At 64.1% G+C, this 19,008-nt stretch overlaps 1 protein-coding gene and 1 non-coding gene across 3 annotated transcripts in view; one reads left to right on the forward strand and one right to left on the reverse strand.

The window, feature by feature from the left end:
* The window catches only part of MOB2 (MOB kinase activator 2), a 43,273-nt gene that overhangs the window by 14,429 nt on the left and 9,836 nt on the right, over positions 1-19,008 (reverse strand). Inside the window, exon 1 of one of the 2 annotated variants that reach the window (XM_045558566.1) lies at positions 5,723-5,768. The exons of the other annotated variant lie outside the window; for it this stretch is intronic. The gene's annotated coding sequence lies outside the window, so the exon portion shown is untranslated. Of the gene's footprint in view, positions 1-5,722; positions 5,769-19,008 lie in introns of those variants that run through there. 2 annotated transcript variants of the gene reach the window in all.
* LOC123643050 lies at positions 5,813-5,919 on the forward strand. Its single transcript, XR_006736626.1, has one exon. It is a non-coding gene; the product is annotated as a U6 spliceosomal RNA (small nuclear RNA).

Consider the following 19,008-nt stretch of genomic DNA (forward strand, 5'->3'; position numbering starts at 1 on the left):
GAAAAGAAAACGCAGGCAGGGCGGTGCCCCGGTCAGGGCAGCGTCCAGGTCTCCAGCCTCACACCCGACCCACCCACGCCCCGCACGCACACACCTGCATGGCCGCTGGCCTCCCAGTGTCCCCTGTCACCTGTCTTCTCTGCCCCCCACCCCCTGCGAATGCCTGTCCAGGGGCTGGGGGCTGGATCCCGCACCCCCGCCTGTGCCAGGCCAGCATCACCCGACGTCTCTCTGCCACCGCAGCCGGCCCTGGCCCAGGCGTCTGTCCACTCCCGAGGCCTCTCCAGCCAGCCCTGCGCCGGGCGACCCAGCCACGACTGCTGAACTGAACGCTGGTCACCAACTGCAACAGGGCAGGGTGCAGGGGAGGGGCCGCATGGGTGCCGCCACATGGGTGCCAGCTCCCGGCTCCAACCACTCCCCCCTCCTTCCTCCGTGCCCACATGTGGCCTGAGTGATCTCCGTGGGCGGCTCTACCCGCACACGCAAAGCCCCTGGGAGCAGGTGGGACGGACCCCAGAAAACACAACCTCAGGCAGTGGTTGGCAAAAGAACATGAGGTAAGGGAGGCCCCTCCTGGCCCACCGCCGTCCCATCCCAGTGCCGTGGCAGAGCTGCACGCCGCGGGCCGGTGCGCTGCCCACCCCCCAAGAGCCAGCGTGGGCTCCTTCAGGGCTGTGTCCCCGCAGAGAACACGCCCGGCACACCCAGGGCTAAACGAACGTGCACTGAGGCAGGCAGGCCAGCCGGGAGCTGAGTTCCGCAGAGAGAACGTGAAAATGCTTTTCAGACGCGGTCACTATGGAGACGCCACGGCCCCTCCTCCCCCTCCTCCACAGCCCACTCGATGTGCAGCTGACAACGGCCCAGGAGGTCCACAGTGACAGTGACCGTGGCACGGAGGGCGGTTTCCTGGGGTCCCCACGGCCATATCCACACGGCACCTGCACCTGGCCCCTCCAGCTGCCCCCGGTGCTACGGACCCTGGGGGACAAGACCCACACGGGCAGCTGGGGACTCGGGACGGGCAGCCGGGCTGCTGTGCTCATCCAAGCACACGGCAACCACAGAGGACCCTGGCCCGGGGCGTCACGCCAGCTGCGTGCAGTGGTGCCCGCAGCACACAGGCCCACTCTTCACCAGATGCCCCCCCGCCACACGGGCAGGAACCACGTGGGACGAGACACCACCCGGGACCCTGGACCTGCCCTGGGGGTGCAGGCGCCGGGCAAGGACACCAAGTGGCGGCTTGGTGGTTGGTCAGAAGGCTCCACCGACACAGACTGGAACGAAACGCCGGGACAGGCAGCGAGGACGTCTCTGAGCCGACACCACACAGGCAGACACCTCCACGCCCGTCTCCCACACCAGCCCTGGCGCCCCCAGTCTCCTGGTCACACAGCACCGCACACGCACACGGCGCTCCGCGTAAACAGACCTCCAGCTGGCTGAGCCACGGTCCCAGCACTTAGTCCACCCTAATCTGTGACAGACTGACAGCGCCTGGGCCGCCAGCTTCCACGCAGACTCCTGTGGGGGCTGCACACCGCAAAGCTGTGCCGTGAGTACCTGCATGCGTGTTTCCGTGCATGCACATGTGCAGCTACGTCTGTGAGTGGGTCTGGGTGTGCACACATGCATGCACGTATCTGCGGGTGCACACGTGTGTGTGAGGGTATTTGTGTGCACGTGAGTGTATGTGCAGCCAGTGGCCGGCCACTGTTCCCCTCTCTGTCTCTCTCTGCTGGCCCACGCCCAGCCTGCCGCCCACGCCCCCAGACCCTGACAGCCCCTCGCTCTCCCAGACACCCGTTAGGGCTGCCGGCCTCACTCACCACTGGCACCTTCCCGGCAGCACCGCGGCCTCCCGGGGCCGGCCCTGCTCCCCACGGCCAACCTCCTCCCCACCCAACACAGGGGCCGCTGTCTGCCCGGCCCCGCACCGCGCCCAGACGCGGGGCTGGACGTCAGGACACTGGCACCTCTTGGCTGGGGCTCCCCAGGGCCCTGGTGCTGCGGGTTTTCTGGTTCCGTGACCCGGGTGGAAGTATGTTCACTTGTGAGGCCCACAGACGAGTACATTTAGAACCGTAATGTCCTCTGCGTGTGCCACGCTTCATACACAGCACTCAAAATGGGCAATGCTTAAACAAGCAGAGAAGAGACAACCGTGTGTGTGACATGTCCTCCTCACTGACCGGAGCTCACGGTGCGCTGCCTGCATTTCTCACAGTGCCAGCTCTGCCTGTTCTCCGAGGCAGGAGGGAAGTGGGGCGTCGGGAACGGGAACAGCCCGGGGCCAGCCGTGAAAGCAACCCGGCCCCAGCCTGGAGGGGGGTCTGCTCTGCCCCTTCCACTTCAGGGCAGGTGCACCGGGGGCTGGGGGTCCCACCCCACCCCAGCCACGTCTCCCAACGAGGCCACACCCAGGGGGCACATCCAGACGCCCAGCAGTGGCGGGCAGCCCTGCCCAGGCGAGGCCGCCCCTGGATCTCGGGGAGTCATTATTCCCACTGGCAGGAAGTGTCCTGGAACCACCTGAGAAAAACTGCTTCTGCCATCACAGACGGCCGGGGCCGCGGCACCAAACCCAGCCAGCGTCACAGCGTCAACGCCCAAGTGGGGTCTCCGCTGGCAGGTTTCTACAGCAAGAGCTGTTGGTGCCGGGGCTGACTCGGCCCCCGCCCCAGCTCCCTGTGCCGCGCACAGACTCCTGTGGGCTCTCGCTGTGCAGACTTCACCCCAACCACCCCGGGGGGACAGGTGCAGTGGGAGGAAGAAGCCTGTTTCTGCAGCTCGGCTGGCACTGCCCACCTGGGCCAGAGCCGAGCTGTCCCGTGCAGTTGGTGGCCCCACCAGCATCAGCCCGTTCCCCAGGGAGGCGGTTCCCCTTCCCGCCTACGCCCCAGTCAGCAGAGGAAGGGAGAGGAGGAACTGCCACCAAGTTTGCCCCTCAGCCCACCACTGCCCCCAGCATGCCAGCCAGTACCGCCTCACTCCCCAAGGGGAAAACGTCCGAAACGCAACACCCGTTTTCCTTCCGCACTGACCCAAAGGAACAGTCCTTCCCCAGCTGACCCGGGGGCGCCAGTGTCTAGTGGGGACCTGGACGGGCACGCGGAAGGGGTGGGAGGCGCATGGGGACGGCCCAGCCCAGCAGCTCCCAGGAGGGCGACAACACCCTCCCACCACGCTGGCAGACGTGCAGCGGTGACCACGGAGCGCCAGGGCAGGGGCAGGGCTGGGGGCGTGGGGAAAGGGAGCAGGCGCACTCGGCGGGAGGGAGGCAGGCGTGCCCACACCAGGGCCAGGACTTCAGCACAAAGTTATGAGAGAAACGCACCCACCACCAAATTCATCCTGTTTCAAGTCAAGCCAAACTCCTAACGATTACAGTGACTGGAGCTGCTCTGTCACCCGGGGCTGCGGGGACCACGGGCCCTGCCCCTCCTGACACCAACACAGCTCCAGCTCTCCCAGCTGCCACAGCCTGGGTGGGGACAGGGCACCCCCCCCACCCGTGGAGAAGGCTCACGTCCTCGGCCCAGAGGCTGGTTTGAGGCCCCTCCCTGATGCCTGCAGGACGGGGCAGAGGGGCCTGGAGTGGGGCGCAGACCTGCAGCCTGAGCCTCGGACAGCCAGGACCCAGGTGAGCCCCCACCACCCCCCCAGGGCTGAGCACAGGCCGCTGCGGAGAAGGGCGGGGCCGCCCAGCCACTGCCTCCGTCCCGTCACCTGCCTGACAAGGCGGGAACAGAAAAACTGGAAATAAATGTTTTTGCCAGGCTTTTTCCCCCCAAAAGAACTAAAATCTGAATGAAAAACAGCCTTTTGCTAAACACACGCCAGAGAAAAATGGAAGCAAACGCTGCACCCTGGAAGGGGCCGGCGAAGTCTCCGGAGAGGGCGTGACCCCCGGGAGAGGCACAGTGGTGGCAAATTCGACCCCACAGTCTCCCACCCAAGGGTCAGTCACAGCCTCCCCAAGGGTCACCTGCCCTCTGAGCCCTGCGTGCTGCACCCTCAGGACACCGCCCGCCCCCGGTGCACGAGCTGACCCTGACCCTGACCCTGACCCTCAGGACACGGCCTGCCCCGGGTGCTCCCCCCAGGAGCCATCCTGCAAAGCAAACACTCACCTCAGGGTCAACCTAGGGGCAAACACAGACCCCTCCTCTCTGTGCCCCCTCAGAAAGGTACTCGACACAGTGGACGTGTCCCCGAGCGCCAGCATCCTGACAGGTGCAGGGAGGCTGCCTGGACGCGCCCCCAACACTGCCGCGGGGAGAGGGCTGGGAGGACGAGGCCCGAGCAGTGCAACCGAGGCAGGTGGGGGTTGTCCCACCCACGGCACTGTCAGAGACAAAGACGCTGACGCTGGCAGCAGACGCAGGGGAGTGCCACACTCTCCCGCCACGGCAGGGCCAGGGACCCCACAAAGGCCAGGCCTCGGAGGCCTGCTTCTGGGTCACACGTGTGCACCGCGTGGCACTGGCTGCCCTGCTGCCACTCTGCACCAGGCATTCGTGTGTTGCAGCCACTCTGGGCCTTCCCTGGTGTCACGTCCTGGACCCCACACCCACGTGGCCGGGCTCCGAGTGGCCCCAACCAGTGCGCAATACAACAGCCTCAGGGGACACCCAGAGCTCGTCACAGAGGCGCCACTAGCGCACACCTGCGGTCCTCGGTTGGGGGCAGCAGCGTCCTCTGGTGGAACCAACCGTCCCCAGCCATGGCCCGCAGCAGGCAGGGGACAGCGTGAGCAAGCCCCGGGGGCCGCCCCGTCTGGCCCTGGGCTCTGCCACCCACACTCCTCCGTGGCCCCAGGAGCGAGAGGCTGCAGGCGTGCTCCTGCGTGGGGACTCCTGAAGGGAGCAGTCGGGGGTCAGCTGGCTCCTCGGAGCTGCCTGGATCCCCGCCGGGGCGAGGCCTTCACAGCGGGCACGGGGGTCTGGAGCAAAGGGGCTGCTCCTCAGGAACTCCCATCTGTGACACGGGAACGCCGACCACCAGCGTGTACCAAGCAGGTGCTCCGGCCCGGGGAATCCAGCCCAGGATGCCACTGGCTGCTCCTGCATGTGGGAAGGGGCCGAGGGCCTCCCGCCTGCTCCAGAGAGGGTCCAGGCCGGGCGGCAGCAGTGCTCTCCGGGAGCCCGAGCACATGGCAGAGGGTTCTTTCCAGCATGAGCAGAATCACGGCGACAGGGAAGCTGCTTGTCTGCCAAGCAAGCTCTGAGCAGCCACTGAGCAGTGGAAGCTTCCAGCTGTGCAGCAGAAGGTGCCAAGCACTGGCTACTTCCAAGGCCTCTCTAGGTCTGACTGTGATGCTCCCCGTGTTGCCCCCACGGCAGCACCCACGCGTGAATCACTGTGAGCGAGTCGCAGCAGAGAACTCACGTGGAAGTGTGAGCCACCTCACCGATGACCAAACAAACACAAATAAGAGCAAAACCACGTCTCGCTGTCAAACGGGGAAGCGGCCAAGACCAGCAACCTCCCCAGGCCCACCCTGCCCCTGCCAGTGAGTCGGGAAATGGCGAACACGACGGGCAGGGGGTGGGCTGCGACTAGCTCCCAACAACCACACGGCAGCAACCACGGAACCGCCAGCCTCAAGGGAGGGGGGAGGCCACAGCACGCCACGCTCACACACGGGTTAGGCTGGGCTGCTTCCCCAGGCACAGCCCTGCCCCAGCCCCGGGGAGAAGCCTGTAATATTTACCCAGAGTAGAGACAGAGTCCCACAGCTCGTGCCCGAGGACGGGAGGCTCTGCTTCCGCTGTGACTGTAAACAGTGAGGAAAATTGTTACAGTGCTCGCTTCAGCAGCACGTATGCTAAAATTGGAACGATACAGAGAAGATTAGCATGGCCCCTGCGCAAAAATGACACGCAAATTCGTGAAGTGTTCCATGTTAAACAAAAAAAAGAAAAAAGAAAGAAAAAAAAATCGTTACATAAAAGCAAAACCCAGAGCACCAGGTCGACCTCCCTGCTCTGGACGGCACCCACCGCCCCACGACAGCCGCTGCCCAGGCGTCTCCGCGCCTCGAGCTCGCTGTGTCCACCAGGCGCTGGCGCTCTACGCCTGCACCCTGCCGCCGACCCCACCTCCCCGCTGGTGCTCCACCTGCCGCCACCTCCACCCCCAGGTGAAGCCAGTCAACTCCCTCGTTATTTCCCAACTCCGAGCAGGGTGCCCAGGAGCAGGGTGGCGCAGCCGGACTAGACTCTGCACCCCCCTCGCGGCACCCCCGGCAGGCTCCCACCCCCTCCACCACCTGTACTACGGGGTCACAGGAAGCACACGCAGGGCATGGTGCTCCCGGGGGAGGAGCAGGTGTGCGGGACGCAGGCTGAGCTCCAGGCCCCAGCAGCCCCCAGCCAGCACCGCCGCCCACCGAGACCGTGCCAGGTGTCCTAGCTGGCCTTGTGACTCCACACAGAAAAGGGGGTGGGGCACAGTAAGGAGACTTTCGGTCTCTGCTGTGGGGCAGCAGAGGCCCCTCCCGAGAGCTGCCACCTGGGCAGTCCTGCGACAACCCGACAGGACGGGGACACTGCCAGCTGCCAGCTCCGGAGAGCTCGCGGACACAGAAGCAAAGAGGAGCGTGGCAGGGTGAAGATGCAGGGACCTACTCTGCAAACCGCACCTGCAACCTACGGAGCAGCCAGTCAAGCATGGATGATGGACGGTGACTCCGCAAAGAGCCGCCCCACCTGGCAGAGGCTCCCACGGGGCCCGGCCCACCCAGCCCAGCGCAGGCAAGATGGCGCCGGGGGGCAAGCCGGGCACTGCAGGCAGCGGCGAGGACAGGGGCCCAGGCTGCAGGGGCGATGAAGTGGGACTGGGGCCCGCTGACGTCCCGGAGCCGCGCAGGGGAAGGCTCGGGCGAAAGTGGGGAGGAGATGGTGCCATGAAAGGAGTAAACCTGCACCCTCATCTCAGACCACACACACACCACCTCCAAGTTGAACACAACTGACCCTGCACGGCATGGGTCTCACTGCACGGTCCACTTACACATGGACTTTCTTCCGCCGCCTCTGCCCCCCAAGACAGCAAGACCCCCCTCCGCCCCCTCAGGGAGGCAGGACGAAGACCTTCGTGATGAGCCACTTCCACTTAATTAGTAAATACTGTCTCTTCCTTATGCCTTTCTTAATACTGTTTTTCCCTAGTTGACTGTAAGAACACAGAATGTGATACACGCAACATGCAAAACACGTGTCCATCAACTGTCTGTTATCGCCAAGGCTTCTGGTCAACAGCAGGCTATTAGTAAACTTCTCTGTGAGTCAAAAGTTACACACGGATTTTCCACTGCGAGGCGGGGTGCCCCTAGCCCCGCACTGCTCAGGGGTCAACTGTGAACATGTCAACGTAAAACCTGGAACCCTAAAACTCCGGGAAGAAAACAGAGGAAAAGCCCCTGCACTGGGCTTGGCGGTGGCGTTCTGTACAGGATGCCTAACGCACAGGCAACAAACGCAAGCCAGACGAGCGGATCACGTCGGACTGGAAAGTTTCTGCACAGCAACAGGAGCAACCGAGAGGGTGAAAACGCCGCCTGCAGGCCGGGGACACACGCAACCACTTACCCGACGACCTCTAAACACGCCTCAACAGCAACACCACCCAAGGGATCAGGCTCAGAAATGGGGAAAGGGCCGGAACAGACCCCTTCCCAAGGAAGACACACAAATGGCCACACGTGACAAAGCACACAGCACCACCACCTGCCAGGGAAACGCAAATCGAAACCACCACGAGCCCCATCTCACACCGTACGCACACAGCAATTGCCAAAACAGAACCACCAAACGAGGACTTGGAGGAAAGGAAACCCTTGGGCACCGTGGTAGGAATGTAAATCGGTGCAGCCACCATGGAAAACGGCACGAAGGCCCCTCAGAAAATTAAAAATAAAACTCCCACACACGCCCCACCCACGCCCTCTGGATCTTCTGAGCACTGATCCAGAAGAACTGAGTGGATCTCGAGGAGACGCCTGCCCCCCACTTTCACCCCGGCACCACTCACAACAGCCCAGACAGGGGAAGGACCCCACAGCCAGTGGCAGGTGACTGGAGGGAGAGGAGTGGGACGCGCCCTCGGTGGCGGGCGCTGACAGACTGAGTCTCTGGAAAGGAAGGGCTGCTGGTGGCCTCAGCATGGCTGGGCCTGGGGACACCATGCTAAGTGAGACCAGCCACAGGGAAGTGTAACCCCGACTCCTCACCCGGGACCCCGGCAGGCGACTCTCAGGAGCAGAGCGCAGCGCGGTGCCTGCCAGGGCAAGGGGGGCCCGGGGGCAGGGGACCTGCCACTCGGGCACAAAGCTTCCGTCACACGAGAGGCACGAGGCCGGGAGCTCTGCCGTGCGTTGCACCTGCAGCTGCTGCCACTTAAGAACGTGCCAGGGTCGCTCCCCTGCGACTCGGACGAGCAGTGGGGAGGAGCCTGGGGCGGCCACCCTCGTCTCCTGCTGAAAACAGCAGAAAAGGGACCTCAGGAGCCACGAGACTAAAACAGCAATTCCAGCGAAGCCCCAATACCCTAAAAACAGGAAAACTCACTTCACTTAAAAAGAGATCAAAAGGGGGTGGGTGAATCCAACATAAACGGGCCGAAGGGCGTGGGCAGCATGCAGGCAAGGGTCCGCACACGCCACGTACCGCCAGGGGGGCCGGAGGCAGCAAGGGTCCCCACACGCCACGCACCGCCAGGGGGGCCGGAGGCAGCAAGGGTCCCCACACGCCACGCACCGCCAGGGGGGCCGGAGGCAGCAAGGGTCCACACACGCCACGCACCGCCAGGGGGGCCGGAGACAGCAAGGGTCCCCACACGCCACGCACCGCCAGGGGGGCCGGAGACAGCAAGGGTCCCCACACGCCACGCACCGCCAGGGGGGCCGGAGACAGCAAGGGTCCGCACACGCCACGCACCGCCAGGGGGGCCGGAGACAGCAAGGGTCCGCACACGCCACGCACCGCCAGGGGGGCCAGAGACAGCAAGGGTCCGCACACGCCACGCACCGCCAGGGGGGCCGGAGGCAGCAAGGGTCCCTACACGCCACGCACCGCCAGGGGGGCCGGAGACAGCAAGGGTCCCCACACGCCACGCACCGCCAGGGGGGCCGGAGGCAGCAAGGGTCCCTACACGCCACGCACCGCCAGGGGGGCCGGAGGCAGCAAGGGTCCGCACACGCCACGCACCGCCAGGGGGGCCAGAGACAGCAAGGGTCCCCACACGCCACGCACCGCCAGGGGGGCCGGAGGCAGCAAGGGTCCACACACGCCACGCACCGCCAATGGGGGTCAGAGCCAGCAAGGGTCCGCACACGCCACGCACCGCCAGGGGGGCAGAGACAGCAAGGGTCTGCACACGCCACGCACCGCCAATGGGGGGCAGAGACACACCCACTTCAGACGTCCCATGTGCGTTGCCTAGGAGCGATGGCACCTCTGGCACCTGGAATTTGGTCTCTAAAGCTACTTCCCACAACAAGAAACCAGGACCCCTTGGAGCACAGGTGGGTCCCAGGTCCAGGGCGGGGGCCACACTGTCACAGCAGAGCAGCAAGGCTGTCCGAGACCACGAGGGCCACGTCCCAAGGCCCAGCGACCAGGCTGCACGAGCTCCAGGGCCAAAGACGGGCGAGGAGATCAGCAGTGAGGACGAGGGATGCGGAGACCAACACTGTTTCAACCCCTGAGTTCTCAGAGGTTTTCACTGCTGTGCAAACCTACTTCTCCAGCCGCCACTGGTCACAGAAGACAACAGGGAATCAGCTCCTTCACGCTGAGCGCGTTACCCTGAATTTCCCAGGGTGACCAGAGAGTGACAGGAGGAAGCTTCTCGTCACAGACGTCCTCCCGGCAGTACAGGAGGAAGACAGAATGAGAACGTGCACCACCCCGGACAGAATCTGAGGCATTCGTGGGCCACGGCAGCACACCCGTGAGTGGTATGGTCCTGCCCGACGGGCACAGGGAGGAACTCAGGAATGACACAAGCCAGACGGTGGAAACCTGTAGGACAACACACCCTGGTTCCTGCTCAGAACACTGCAAGGAGAGAGAGGACGGAACCGACAGCCCAAAACAAACTCCGCAGCTGTCAACCAACTGACATCTGTGAATGCCTGTGACCTCAACTCACACCGCGGGGAGGGAAGGAATGAAAGAATGAAAACGTGAGAGATGGGGGGAGAAGAGAAAAACTGAAAGAGAGGCAGACGGAGGGAAGAAGGAGGAGAAAAAGAGGATGAAATGGTGAGAGGCAGCGAGAGGGAGGGAGGCGGAGGAAGAAAGAAAAAGGGAATGAAACGGTGAGATACAGGGAGGGAGGGCAGGCAGGCACTTATGGGCCTTTTTGGGAAAACGTGAACAATGGCAGAATACTGACAACATTAAGAAATTATTGGGCCGGGCGCGGTGGCTCACGCCTGTAATCCTAGCACTCTGGGAGGCCAAGGCGGGAGGATCACTTGAGGTCAGGAGTTCGAGATCAGCCTGAGCAAGAGCGAGATCTCGTCTCTACAAAAAATCTAAAAATTGGCCAGACATGGTCTTGCACGCCTGTGGTCCCAGCTACTCGGGAAGCTGAGGCTGCAGTGAGCTGTGGTGACGCCACCACACTCAAGCCTGGGCGACAGAGTGAGACCCTGTCTCCAAAACACAAGCTCAGATGACACTGTACTCGATGCCCACTGGGGACACACCCCCGGGCTTTCAGCGCCAACGCCCCGCCGCAAGCCCCAGCCAGGACGTGTGCAGAGGGTCTGCTGTCTTGCTGCACGGCACATCATGGCGGGGGGCCGGGGGAGTCGGGGGACAGGGACCTGCACCCGCAGGGTGGCACTTCCACTCTGCCCAAGCCCCTGACGTGGCTGCCCCTGAGCTCAGGGCAGCACCCGGCGAGCCCCACACCCTCACAGTGGCCTTCAGACAACCTTGCCGAGGCGGCTGCTGCACTTCCTTCCCCACAAGCTGCTCCCACACCGGAACGGGCGGCCTGCTGTCACCACGCACCGCAGCTGCCCTGGCCCGCGCTCCCGCCTCCCACAGACTCACTCCTGGGCCCGTTTCACAGCTCACACTGCGTGGGGCGGAAGGACCTGGCTTGTCCCTCACGTCTTTCGGTGTAGCCGCACCCAGGCGCTTTCACGCCGAGATGCCTCTATTGTGTGTTGGGGTGAAGAGGCAGGTCACACCCAGACTGTAATGTGTGTCTAGAGAGAAAGAAAATGACAAAACTAACACAACAAAAATGCTAACATTTAAGGAATCCGGGTAAAGGAAGACAGCAGTTATTCACACCATTTCTGCAGCTTCTAACTCTGAGGCAGTGAAACGCCAGAAGCAGCGAGGCCGACCCTGACCCTAACCGCCCAGCGAGCAGAGCTCGGCAGGCAGCGGCCTCTCCGCGCCGGGGCTGCACCCACAGACCGCCGGCTGGCACCTCGACGGGCCGAAAGTGAGTTGGCCAAAAGCTACACACAGCAATGCAGCGGAAACCTCCGGCAAGAGCGAAGGCCGACTGAGGGCGCGTTCTGACAGAGACAGCGCTTGCCACCAGCAGAGCTGCCGGAAAGAACGGGAAAGGCCGTACAGGGGGCAGAGGAAACCGGTGCCAGGAGCAAGGGCAGAAAGACACAGGACAGAGCAACGCAGCCACAGGAATCTCACATAAAATCAGCAAATCCAAATAAATGCCAACGAGGAAAACAGTAACAAGGTGCGCAGGGCCCACGAGGAGAGGAGGGTCAACGCTGGCCGGCGACACGTGCGGAGAGAGGGCGGCTGAGACGGCAAGGGTGTCACTGCCAGAGCAGCGGGGCTCGGGGGGAAGGACGATGTATACAAAACTAGAGGACAAATTCAAACAACAGGGGCAGAGAAAGCACAAGCGTTGAGGCTAACTTCCCCTGAACACACCAGCCGCTACGTGGAGCCCGGACGTGAGGGCTGAGGACACCACCACCCGGCGCCCACTCGCACACGTGCCGCGCACCGGGCACCGGGCACGCAAGAGCCGCCTGAGTCCTGCCCACGGGTGACCGACCCCACCCAGGGCCATCGGCATCTCCTCTCTCCTGGGGCGTCGGGCCAGGTCTGTGTCCACCCGTCTGCGGACCGGCCGCTCTCTAGGTCACGCTCTGGCCTTCCGTCAGCTCTGCACTCGGACCCCGCACGGGCTGCACTTCCCCTCTTTAAAGGGCACCTTTCGATACGTGGAGCTGCTTAATCTTAACGCGAACCAAATTATCTGTCTTTCCTTTACGACTGGTACTTTCTGATCCTGTTTAAGAAAACTCCTAGGCCCACGGGTCAAGCCTTCTGGAACAGCAGTGTCCACGAGAAATGCAGGACAAGCCACAAATGCAAGCCACGGGTGCAGTTTTAAATTTTCTAATGGCCACATTAAAAAGAAAAAGAAACAGGTGCAACCATTTTTATTTAACTCAAAAGATCTAAAACGTCATGATTTCAACACGCAGCAAACACAGAAAATAGCAACATGATGCTGCACGTTGTCTTTCCCAAGTCCGGTGCGCTGACAGGGCACAGCGCCCGCGCCCACAGCCAGATGTGGCTACAGGCTGCCCTGGACGACAGTTCCAGAAGCTTCCACACTTAGATCTACGTCCTACTGGCCAACTACTCCTTGCATGCGGTGAGGTGCGGGTCAAAATCCTTTCCAAACGTGGCTGTCCAGGTGGCCAGCGCGACGTACGAGAAACGGTGGCCATTCCTGCCGTCTCTCCCCTGCCTCGAGCCGTCTGTCCACCGATTCTGCGCTGGATTCCCACCTGCAAGAGTCAAGCCTGGCCTTGCGGTCTCAGCCGCGCAGGATTTACCTTCTGTTTTGTTAATTCCTCTCCCATGTTCATCCCACTCCGGCCTTTCGGGCTGTCCTCTGGCGAGGCTCTGAGTGACTCTCGGCTACTGCGCCCACAAGCCTGGACAGGTGACATTTCTGTTACCTTTCAGCTAAAAAGTGTTTCCTAATTTCCATTACAAACTCTTCCTTGTCCCACAGGTGACTTAGACGTGTGCTTCCCAATTTCTAAATATAAGAAGTCATCTTACAACTCTGCTGATTTCTTGTTTAATTCCACTTCGGTCAAGAACATGCTCTGGATAATTCCATTTCACGGAAATGTGCTGAGGTCTGGGTCGGTTTCTGTGAATGCTCCACGAGCACACGGTGTGCAGACTGCCGGTGGCGGGCTCACTGTTCCCTGCACTGAGGTGCGGCTGCGCTGAGCAGCAGGGACAGAGACGCACCCCCAGGTGCTGCTCCCCTCGCCGCCATCATCACAGGACACAGGGACACGCTCGGCTTCCCGACACCTTCCCGGGGCCTGGGCCGGTGGGGCCGCTCTGCCTGCTCACCAGGGGCTGTCCAGGGACCCCCGGAAGGCAGACAGCGGGGCAAAGACACAGCCGGGACGAGGATCTTCCAGAAGGTGACCGGGAGGCTCCCGCCCCCATCTGTGTCTCGGTCCTGAGGCTCCAGGCCACAGGGAGGCTGGAGTCGAGTGCCTGAGAGCCCGAGGCCCGACAAGTCTGCAGAGGTAGGAGCACGGGCAGGAGTCAGGCCGAGGGCACCGTGAGCACAGGCAGGGGTCTCGGCACAGGAGCCTGGGGCACGCGGAAGCAGTAGACATCGGCCCACAAGCCACAGGGTCCACTGAAGGGTCTTTTAAGCAGGAGGACAACACGGCCATTCCTCTGGCAGCTTTGTGGAGGATGCAGATCAAAGACAAGAAATACGTGCCCCCCCCCCAAGTGCCGACGGCTGTGAGAGCCTGGGCCACAGCGCCGGCACCGCCCGGAGAACCCTGGCCCACCGAGAGAGAACCCAGCAGAGCCAGGGCCCTCGCAGGCTGCTGGTCAAGCCCCACGGCCGGGACACGCAGGCCGCTGCGCAGCCCCGGGCCCCACGACAGGAACCCAACCACGGCAGAAAGGGCTCGGTCCGCACCCTAAGCTCTCCAAACGTCACCACATTAGAGGACACTTCGTTGTTTTTATTAGAAGTGAAACGACCTAGACTTCTGGGGAAGAAATGACAGAGGACTGCAGTGCTGCCCGTGAGCTGGGTGTGGCGGGCACGCCAGCCCTCGGACGCGTGGGAGGCTCTCCCACCTGCTCTGGTACCTGGAGGACCTCAGGACCCGACACCCCCAAATCAGCAGAGCAACCCCAGGATGCTGCGACATCCCGCCTCTGACTGTCAGGGAAAGCAAAGCATCAGCAGAGGCAGAGACCCAGCCAGTGGGCACAGCCACTTGGCCCGGTCACCAGGCTGGGGCGTTTCAGAGGGGACGAGGACACAGGTCCCGTTCCAGCATCACAGGTGCAGCCTGCTCTCCACACCCCACCCATCCGCCAGGCCCCCCAGTCTCACTCGCCCCTGGGGGGCCACCACCTGAGGCCTTCGCTGCGCACCTGCTCCCACGACTGCGGCCACCACGGCAGTCGCAGCAGGAACACACACTGCCCACCAGGAGGACCCGTCTCTGTGACAGGTGGGGCGACAAGCTCAGAGACCAGCACCACAGCCTGGGGTCACACAGCCCGTGGCAGGTGGGGTCTGGTGCCTGGTCCCAGGACAGCAGAGGCAGCGCCTCCAGTTGTCACACACCGCCCCAGCCAGCCCATGCCCACGTGCCCTCCCTGTGCAGACAGGCCAGACACACGGGGGAGACACTGACGGCAGGGCCCCCTCAGGCCCCTCTGCCTGTGAACCATCCCACCACCCCGGGACAGTGACAACGCACACACAGCTGAGCTGGGCCACCCACAGGCCGTGGACACACGGGGCCTCTGGCAGCCACACTGGAACTGCCCACGGCCCTGGGCAGGAGAAGCCCGTGGTGGGGGCGGGCAGACACAGGCCCCCAGGCACACGCCACACCAAGGCCCAGGCCTCCTGCTGGGGGCTCCCGGCTCAGCCCAGCAGTCCAGGCCCAGAGTCCAGCTCAGAGGCTGGGCGGGGCCCTCGTGCGGGTGGCATTTGAACCAGGGGTGCCCAGGCCCCCCCGGCCCTGCTGCACCGCCAGGGCAGCAGCCAGCAGGGCCTCTCGCAGGGAGCATCTCAGGGGACAGAACACTGCGCTGTGTCCCGGCGGCGGCTCAGACCTCAGGAGCCAGCACACCGTGAATGCTGCGCCTCAATCCCAGCGTCCAGTGAGGAGATGGCACGTCGGGCAGAGCACCCCAAGAGGGAGCAGCACCGCACCCCGAAACTCTGCTGCTCCCACCAAGAAGTCAGTCACACGCCTGGGGCTGAGGGTCCTGTGGTGTCAGCAAACTGCTGCCACGAGGCCACAAGCAGGCGTCACTCTTATTTCCACGTGAGCTATAAATGCCCGGGAGCCCTCGACAGATTTCAGCGCAGCCCGGCACTTCCCCAGCCCAAGGCAGGCGGCCTCCCAGCAGGGCACCAGCGTGTGCTTGACAACGAGAGTTCCTAAGGCCCCGCTGACAGCGGCAATCTCCAGGACAGCATCTAGGCCTCCACTCTGGCGGTGCAGGGACAGACGTCGGCCACACGGCAGGCTGCCCGGAGCCCCGGGGGGAGCACGTCCGTTGGCCCCTCTCCCAGCAGGGCTGGCCTCAGGAGCAGCCGGCAGCCAGGCAGGAGGATGCCCGGGCGCCAGAGCAGGCAGTGCCACCACACACAGCAGGGACACGTGTGGCGTGTGGATGGAGAGGAAGCCCACGGGAACTGCTCGTGGCATGCGGAAAGCCTGCGTGGGGCACGACAGACAGGGCAGCTGCCTCTGGGCAGCAGGACGATTCCTTTGTATTTTCTGTGTTTTGTTTCCTGTCTCTACAATGGACACCGAGTCCCACCAGGGCAGGGGCTCTGTCCTCCTCCCCAGCGGCCCCAGCACAAGGCACGAAGGACGTGGGAGGCTCTGAGCAGGACAGCACTGCTTGAGGAGGGCCCTGCACTGGCAGTTGGGGCGTGTCACAGGGCAGACGGGAAAGCCCACGGCTCCCGTGGTGGTCACGGGGTGGACAGAGAGCCCACGGCTCCCATGGTGGTCACAGGGAGGACAGAGAGCCCACGGCTCCCGTGGTGGTCACAGGGAGGACAGAGAGCCCACTGCTCCCGTGGTGGTCACAGGGAGGACAGAGAGCCCACGGCTCCCGTGGTGGTCACAGGGAGGACAGAGAGCCCACGGCTCCCGTGGTGGTCACAGGGAGGAGAGAGAGCCCACTGCTCCCGTGGTGGTCACGGGGAGGACAGAGAGCCCACTGCTCCCGTGGTGGTCACAGGGAGGACAGAGAGCCCACTGCTCCCGTGGTGGTCACAGGGAGGACAGAGAGCCCACGGCTCCCATGGTGGTCACGGGGTGGACAGAGAGCCCACGGCTCCCGTGGTGGTCACGGGGAGGACAGAGAGCCCACGGCTCCCGTGGTGGTCACAGGGAGGACAGAGAGCCCACTGCTCCCGTGGTGGTCACGGGGTGGACAGAGAGCCCACGGCTCCCGTGGTGGTCACGGGGAGGACAGAGAGCCCACGGCTCCCATGGTGGTCACAGGGAGGACAGAGAGCCCACTGCTCCCGTGGTGGTCACGGGGAGGACAGAGAGCCCACTGCTCCCGTGGTGGTCACAGGGAGGACAGAGAGCCCACGGCTCCCGTGGTGGTCACGGGGTGGACAGAGAGCCCACGGCTCCCGTGGTGGTCACAGGGAGGACAGAGAGCCCACGGCTCCCATGGTGGTCACAGGGAGGACAGAGAGCCCACTGCTCCCATGGTGGTCACAGGGAGGACAGAGAGCCCACGGCTCCCGTGGTGGTCACAGGGAGGACAGAGAGCCCACGGCTCCCGTGGTGGTCACGGGGTGGACAGAGAGCCCACGGCTCCCGTGGTGGTCACAGGGAGGACAGAGAGCCCACGGCTCCCGTGGTGGTCACGGGGAGGACAGAGAGCCCACGGCTCCCATGGTGGTCACAGGGAGGACAGAGAGCCCACTGCTCGCGTGGTGGTCACAGGGAGGACAGAGAGCCCACTGCTCCCATGGTGGTCACAGGGAGGACAGAGAGCCCACGGCTCCCGTGGTGGTCACGGGGAGGACAGAGAGCCCACGGCTCCCATGGTGGTCACGGGGAGGACAGAGAGCCCACTGCTCCCATGGTGGTCACAGGGAGGACAGAGAGCCCACGGCTCCCATGGTGGTCACAGGGAGGACAGAGAGCCCACTGCTCCCGTGGTGGTCACAGGGTGGACAGAGAGCCCACTGCTCCCGTGGTGGTCACAGGGTGGACAGAGAGCCCACTGCTCCCATGGTGGTCACAGGGAGGACAGAGAGCCCACTGCTCCCGTGGTGGTCACGGGGAGGACAGAGAGCCCACTGCTCCCGTGGTGGTCACAGGGAGGACAGAGAGCCCACGGCTCCCGTGGTGGTCACGGGGTGGACAGAGAGCCCACGGCTCCCGTGGTGGTCACAGGGAGGACAGAGAGCCCACGGCTCCCATGGTGGTCACAGGGAGGACAGAGAGCCCACTGCTCCCATGGTGGTCACAGGGAGGACAGAGAGCCCACTGCTCCCGTGGTGGTCACAGGGAGGACAGAGAGCCCACGGCTCCCGTGGTGGTCACGGGGTGGACAGAGAGCCCACGGCTCCCGTGGTGGTCACAGGGAGGACAGAGAGCCCACGGCTCCCGTGGTGGTCACGGGGAGGACAGAGAGCCCACGGCTCCCATGGTGGTCACAGGGAGGACAGAGAGCCCACTGCTCGCGTGGTGGTCACAGGGAGGACAGAGAGCCCACTGCTCCCATGGTGGTCACAGGGAGGACAGAGAGCCCACGGCTCCCGTGGTGGTCACGGGGAGGACAGAGAGCCCACGGCTCCCATGGTGGTCACGGGGAGGACAGAGAGCCCACTGCTCCCGTGGTGGTCACAGGGAGGACAGAGAGCCCACGGCTCCCATGGTGGTCACAGGGAGGACAGAGAGCCCACGGCTCCCGTGGTGGTCACGGGGAGGACAGAGAGCCCACGGCTCCCATGGTGGTCACAGGGTGGACAGAGAGCCCACGGCTCCCGTGGTGGTCACAGGGAGGACAGAGAGCCCACTGCTCGCGTGGTGGTCACGGGGTGGACAGAGAGCCCACTGCTCGCGTGGTGGTCACAGGGAGGACAGAGAGCCCACTGCTCCCGTGGTGGTCACGGGGAGGACAGAGAGCCCACTGCTCGCGTGGTGGTCACGGGGAGGACAGAGAGCCCACTGCTCCCGTGGTGGTCACGGGGTGGACAGAGAGCCCACGGCTCCCGTGGTGGTCACGGGGTGGACAGAGAGCCCACGGCTCCCGTGGTGGTCACGGGGAGGACAGAGAGCCCACTGCTCGCGTGGTGGTCACGGGGAGGACAGAGAGCCCACTGCTCGCGTGGTGGTCACGGGGAGGACAGAGAGCCCACTGCTCCCGTGGTGGTCACGGGGTGGACAGAGAGCCCACGGCTCCCGTGGTGGTCACGGGGTGGACAGAGAGCCCACGGCTCCCGTGGTGGTCACAGGGAGGACAGAGAGCCCACGGCTCCCATGGTGGTCACAGGGAGGACAGAGAGCCCACGGCTCCCGTGGTGGTCACGGGGAGGACAGAGAGCCCACGGCTCCCGTGGTGGTCACGGGGAGGACAGAGAGCCCACGGCTCCCGTGGTGGTCACGGGGTGGACAGAGAGCCCACGGCTCCCGTGGTGGTCACGGGGAGGACAGAGAGCCCACGGCTCCCGTGGTGGTCACGGGGTGGACAGAGAGCCCACGGCTCCCATGGTGGTCACAGGGAGGACAGAGAGCCCACGGCTCCCATGGTGGTCACGGGGAGGACAGAGAGCCCACGGCTCCCGTGGTGGTCACAGGGAGGACAGAGAGCCCACGGCTCCCGTGGTGGTCACGGGGTGGACAGAGAGCCCACTGCTCGCGTGGTGGTCACGGGGAGGACAGAGAGCCCACTGCTCCCGTGGTGGTCACGGGGTGGACAG

Source organism: Lemur catta, chromosome 7 (assembly GCF_020740605.2).
Source record: "Lemur catta isolate mLemCat1 chromosome 7, mLemCat1.pri, whole genome shotgun sequence".
Lineage (NCBI taxonomy): Eukaryota > Metazoa > Chordata > Mammalia > Primates > Lemuridae > Lemur > Lemur catta.